The following is a 6,112-nucleotide window of genomic DNA, read 5'->3' on the forward strand; positions in this document are numbered from 1 at the left end:
AATGATAGTCCTTGTGCACTTTGCAGTGACTTTCTCTGTATGATAGGGAGGAGGAGAGGAGAAAGCCTGAAAATGCTGCACTAGCAAAATGCCCAGTATGTGGACCCAAAGACCTTGCAGTGGTGTGGAAGGCAGAATAAGGGCCTTCTCAAAAATGTCCACACTCTATTCCCAGGAACCTGTGAATATGTTACCTTCCACAGTAAGAGGAATTTTGAAGATGTGATTAAAAGTGTGCACCTAGAGATGGATAGGGACCTTATCCTGGATTATTCAGGTGGACCCGATATAATCTGGTTTGGTCATTGAAGGATGTCGTGGAAGAAGAGGGAAAGATTCAAAGTGTGAGAGTGCTCGCTTTTGAGAAGGGGGAGGGGACAGTGAACCAAGGAATGTGGGTGTCCTACAGAGGCTGCCAATGGCCCTCAGCTATTTTCTAGGAAGGAGACAAAGATCTCAGTTCTGCTGTAGGAACTGAATTCTGCCAATCACTTGTATGAGCAAGAAAAAGGGTCTTCCCTGGAACCTCCAGAAGGGAACACAGTCCTTCTAGTGCCTTTATTGCCGCCTGATAAGACCCTCAGCAGACATTTGACCTATAAAACTGTAAGCCATTAATTTTGTGGTAATTTGTTAGAGCAGTGATAGGAAACAAATACAGATGTTATGGAATAAATAAAAAAGATTGAGCGAGCAGCCTCATTTGGGTAGGTCAGCTTCAGCACTTGGGAGGAACTGCCACGTGGAGTAAGGCAAAGCATTATTGACAACTCAGGCAAACGTCCAGGTCTGTTAAAATAATGAATAAAGGCCACATGCACACGAGTCAGATTTGTTACATGTTACTGTAGAATACAACTTTTCATTTTCAGACAGGCCTAGGAGATAGGAAATATAGCCTTTTTTGAGGTATTTATAAAAAATAATTTTCAAATTATTTTAGCGAACTATTTCTTTTCTTGTTTTTGGGTAAATGCCATATGTAAATATATCGATTGCAGTTGCTCAAACTCAAACAATTTGTCATGGAAAAATGGTGTGCCTAGCAATTAGGTCAAGTTTTTTTGCTTTTTATATTTTTAGATCAAGTTTTGTACCAACTTCTTTGCTTTTTTCCAATGTAGCTATTTGAATTCTCTGCAAAATGAGTGCTTGAGTGTCATCTTTTTAGCTCACTTACTTTTAGTTCACCATCTCTCCTTTTCCCTGGCTGCCTTCTTGGGTCTCCTGAAATCACCTATTTGTTCATTAGGATCCTATGTCTGGGGTCCTCCTGAGCATGCAGAATTCTGTCCAGGTGTACTCAGGGCTTGCACAGGGATGTAATGCGAAGGCCCAGAGGCATCTGACTGGCTGTGTCTGGGTTATTGCTAGGTTTAAATTGTACTGTAATTTTTCAAAATATTCATTTTTTGAGAGTTCAAACTGCTCTGAGAGGCGAGATCTAGGAGTCCATGAAAGTTATGCTTACATAGACATAGTGAGGTCCATCCTGCAGTACATCCTGCATTGACTAATAGGCACAGGCTGTTATGTTTGTGCTGTGTATTGTGTTGGGTTGCATATTAGCTAGACAGAGCTTTCCCTCCTAAGGCCCAGACAGAACATTTCAGGCCTATTATTTATGGACTGAATTGTGTCCCCCTCTCCAAATTCATATATTGAAGCCCTAATCCCTGATGTGACTAAATTTGGATATAGAGCCTGTTAGGAGGTAAATTAAGGTTATATGAGCTCATAAAGGGTGAGGTCCCACATGATAGGACTAGTGTCCTTATAAGAAGAAGAGACCAGAGATCTCTCTGTGTTCACAGAGGAGAGACTACGTGAAGACATTGCAAGAAGGAAGTTGTCTGTAAGTCAGGAAGAGAGATCTTGCCAGCAATTGAATTTACTGACACCTTGATCATGGATTTCTAGCCTCCAGAATTGTGAGAAGATAAATTTCTGTTGTTTAAGCCACTCAGTCTGTGGTGTTGCGTTATAGAAGCCCTAGAAGATTAATATAAGACCACTTCTGGGAGTCTGCATTTCATCCTGGGAAGTCTTTGAAGCAAATTAAGCTTGGGACATATAGCATCATCCATTTCTCATTTGAAAGCAAATACCTTTGGCTCTTGTGTAAATGGTGACATAAAAAGGAGGGCAAGAGTGGAAGTGGAAAGTCAGCCAGGAGGCTCCTATAGTGGTCCCTGGGGGAGACAATGACTCTTTTTACCATTTGATTGTGTAAAGCAGAAATGACAACTCTAAATTGGCAGTTGGTAACATATTCTGATTGTGCAGTTTATAACATATGAAGATAAGAATATGCATTAACAATAGCACAGAGAGTGGGGACTTGGGGCTAATAGATTCATAGTGTTGAAATTAATACATATTATGTAAGGTGTTATACTATTAACATTAAATTGATAGTGATAATTGTATTATTCATGATGTAACCTTTAAGTTAACATGAAAAAGATGCAGAGATATATGGCTAAAAAGCCAATAAAGGAATTTAAATGAAATACTAAGGATATTTCATTAGCTCAAAATGGGGTAAAAAAGAAGGGATAGAGAAAAGAGAGATGGGGCTATGACAAATCAAATAGCAAAATATTAAACTAAAATCAAGCTATATCTAAAATTATATTCAATATAAATGGAATGAATATGCCAGTTAAATGATGGAGGTTTTCTGACAGGAGGGGGGGAAAAAAAGCAAGATCCAATTAAATCCTATCTATAGAAACATACTTTAATTATAAAAACAGATAAAAAGTGACAGCAAAAGGATGGGGAAAAGATATGCCATGAAAGCAGTAAACATGAGAAAGATACAATGACAATGTTAATATTAGACAAGATAGACCTTGAGACAAAAATTGATAAAGAAGGACATTTTACAATGAAAACAATGCCAGCTTATCAAAAAGGCATAGCAATTATTAATGCATATGTGTTTAATAATAGAGCTTCCAATTACATGAAGCAAAAATAGTCAGAATTTAAGGGAAAATAGTTGCAAAATCATAATTGGGGATATTAGCATGCTTTCTCAATAAGTAAGACAACTAGACATAAAAATCAATAAAGAATAGAAGATATGAACAGTGCTATCAACTTCCTTGATCTAATTGTTTACAAAACTCAACATTCCGTAGCTAGAATACACATCCCTTTCAAGTGCCATGGAGCTCTCAAGATGTATGCTGAGCCATAAAACAAATCTCAAGAAATTTAAATTGATGCAACTAGTTGGAAGTATCTATTAAAGCTAAACTTATGCTTATCCTGTAGATCAGCAAACCTATTTATAGATATTTACCATTGAGAATTGAATCTATCAAAAGACAAGCACAGGATTATGCACAGCAACTTTATTCATAATACCTTAATTCTAGAAAGCAGCTAAATGCCCATCTGCTGGAGAATATAGACATAGTGGTATATTCATTTAAGACAATATAACATAGGTGGGAAAATAAACTTTTGCTACACGGGACAATTATCATTGCAGATCTGATGAAAAGCCCAAGAATCCAGTTCTAAATCTAGTCATACTGTATGATTCCATTTTGTGAAGGTCAAGAACAGGCAAAATAAATCAACAGTTGTAGAAGGTGGAAGAATTGGAATATCTGTCACTTCCTGGGATGGGAGACATTGCCTGGAAAGGGTACAAGGGAACATTCTACATGCTGACAATTTATATCTTCCATAGGTAGAAGTGAAGTCCACGTCAAGACAACTGACTGGTCTGGTTCAGAAGGTCAGCCTCCACCCAGCAAAATCAGCTTTATAAACAATATGAGTCATAACGACCTTGGTTCCCCAGTCAGTATTCCTCAGGGCTCCCAGGTGGTCCCCACAGTAGATCATATCTCTGCATCCTTTTCCCCTCACCCATGCATTATTTCCAAATATGATGTCTTATACTACGTGCTCCCTTGGAATTAAGCTTGAAAACAGGTGATCTTTGTACTAATCTTATAAAGAGATTTTATTTATTTATTTATTTATTTATTTATTTATTTATTTATTTATTTATTTATTTATTTATTATAGTCACAGAGAGAGAGAGAGAGAGAGAGGCGGAGACACAGACAGAGGGAGAAGCAGGCTCCATGCACTGGGAGCCCGATGTGGGATTTGATCCCGGGTCTCCGGGATCACGCCCTGGGCCAAAGGCAGGCGCTAAACCGCTGCACCACCCAGGGATCCCATAAAGAGATTTCTTGACCAAATTTCTGATTGAATCAATCTTATAATGAGGCCTTTTAGAATAAATCATAATTGCATTTATTTTTAAAGATTTAAAAAAATTTAATCTCTACACTCAGTGTGGGACTTGAACTCACAACTCACTGCTCATCAGCTGAGCCAGTCAGGTGCCCCTATAATGAGACCTTTTGATTGACCTTAAAATGCATTGGTTAGAACTCTTTAGGAGCACAAACCTTCCCAAACTGAATATTGACTAATCTTTGCAGCATGGCCTTGATGGGCAAAACTTTTTGGACAGTTGAACTTGTGAAAAATAATTTTTTAATAAAGGATTTCTTATTTTTCATACATTTCTTTCCAGTGGGTGCCCCTTCGTGACTTCCCTTCCTGTTATTCCAGGTATGTCTAGTAGGAGGCATCTCTTCACATAAGCCCAGACAAGCTCAGACAGCCTTGCATAGAGCTTTTGATAGAAATGGATTATTACACATTGTGATTTTCCCAAGGTGCTACAGTTGTTACCAGTGGGAGAGTCTTGGTTTTTGGATTCCCTGGGGAAGATTTATGTGAGGATTTGCGTTTGAATAAAGACAGCCAGAAGGAAAGTAGTAAGCACAGAGCAGTTTATTAAGGACAGTGTACTCTCAAGATGGGGAACGGACAGACCCAGAGATGGCATCTGCACTGGGGTTAGGGATGTCTTTTATGTTTGCAGAGGTTATGGGTCACTGCCAGGGTGGTCTCTGACTGAAGTGGTTTCCAGTTACCTAAGGGACTCCTCCTATTGGTTGGGAGGGAGAGTTTTTGGCCCTACAAGATTCTTGCCAGAACTGTCATGGTCATCTTCAGGATGGGGGAGGGAGCAGGGTAGTCAGAACCACAGAGTAAATATAGTATACTGAAGCTATAGATTACCCTAGGGCAGAGGTTGAATAAGAGAGTGCATGGTCTGCACTTGTATCTCTTGGTCTATCAGCTCTGGGATGTTGGAAGCCATAAAGCCAGGATGTTAAGAGCCACAAAATCAAGATGTTGGGCCCTCAGACTTCTAATCTTCATCTATTTATCACTACCTTTGCCTCTAGCTCCTGCCTAGCTGCCTACTCTATCAATAGTAGCTTTACGGATATCAAATAAGTCTTATACACATAGGTGTGTGATAGTATAGCATGTGTTAGTATAACAAGTGTTAGAGTCAGACCTGAATGTAGACAGTGTCTTTGTTATCAGGTGCTGTGCAATGTTAGGCAAGTTACTAAAACTCTCTGAGCTTCAGTTTCCTTATCTGTATTATGTAATTAATAATCATTGCCTCATAGGGTTATTGTGAGGTTAAACATCTAGAATGGTGTTAAGCATATTGTAAGGGCTCAGTAAATGATGGTTTTATTACTTTATGATGATGATAATGCTGCTGCTGGTGATGCCATTAAACTCAGTGGAATTCTGACCTCCTCCTTCCATAAATATAGGCAAAACATCAGCACACAGTTATGCACAATTAAATGAGTTCTTTTGCTCCTTACTTTCTGGATAATGGGACTTATAAATTCTTCATAAAGCACTTTAGATTCTGGAACTAAAGCTCTAAAGAAGTCTAATGACTAAATAAAATTTAAATGCCATTAGTACTTCACATAATTATCACAAAGTGCCAGAGGGATATTTGGAAAATAAATAAATTGAGTTGGCTATTTTGTTCTCTTCAAGATTTCTACCAAGATGTTAATGGACAGAAAAACATTAAAAATATTGTATGAAATTTATTTTTGTTCTAATTTTTTAAAATTTCACATTGCTTAGCTGGGGAGGATGTGACTATAAGCAAGTTTCAGTGTAGTTTATTAGCTTTTAGAATCAGAGTTAGCTCTCTGAATTACCTAATTACACTCAACCTCAG

The sequence above is a fragment of the Canis lupus genome, chromosome 3, assembly GCF_048164855.1.
Source record: "Canis lupus baileyi chromosome 3, mCanLup2.hap1, whole genome shotgun sequence".
Lineage (NCBI taxonomy): Eukaryota > Metazoa > Chordata > Mammalia > Carnivora > Canidae > Canis > Canis lupus.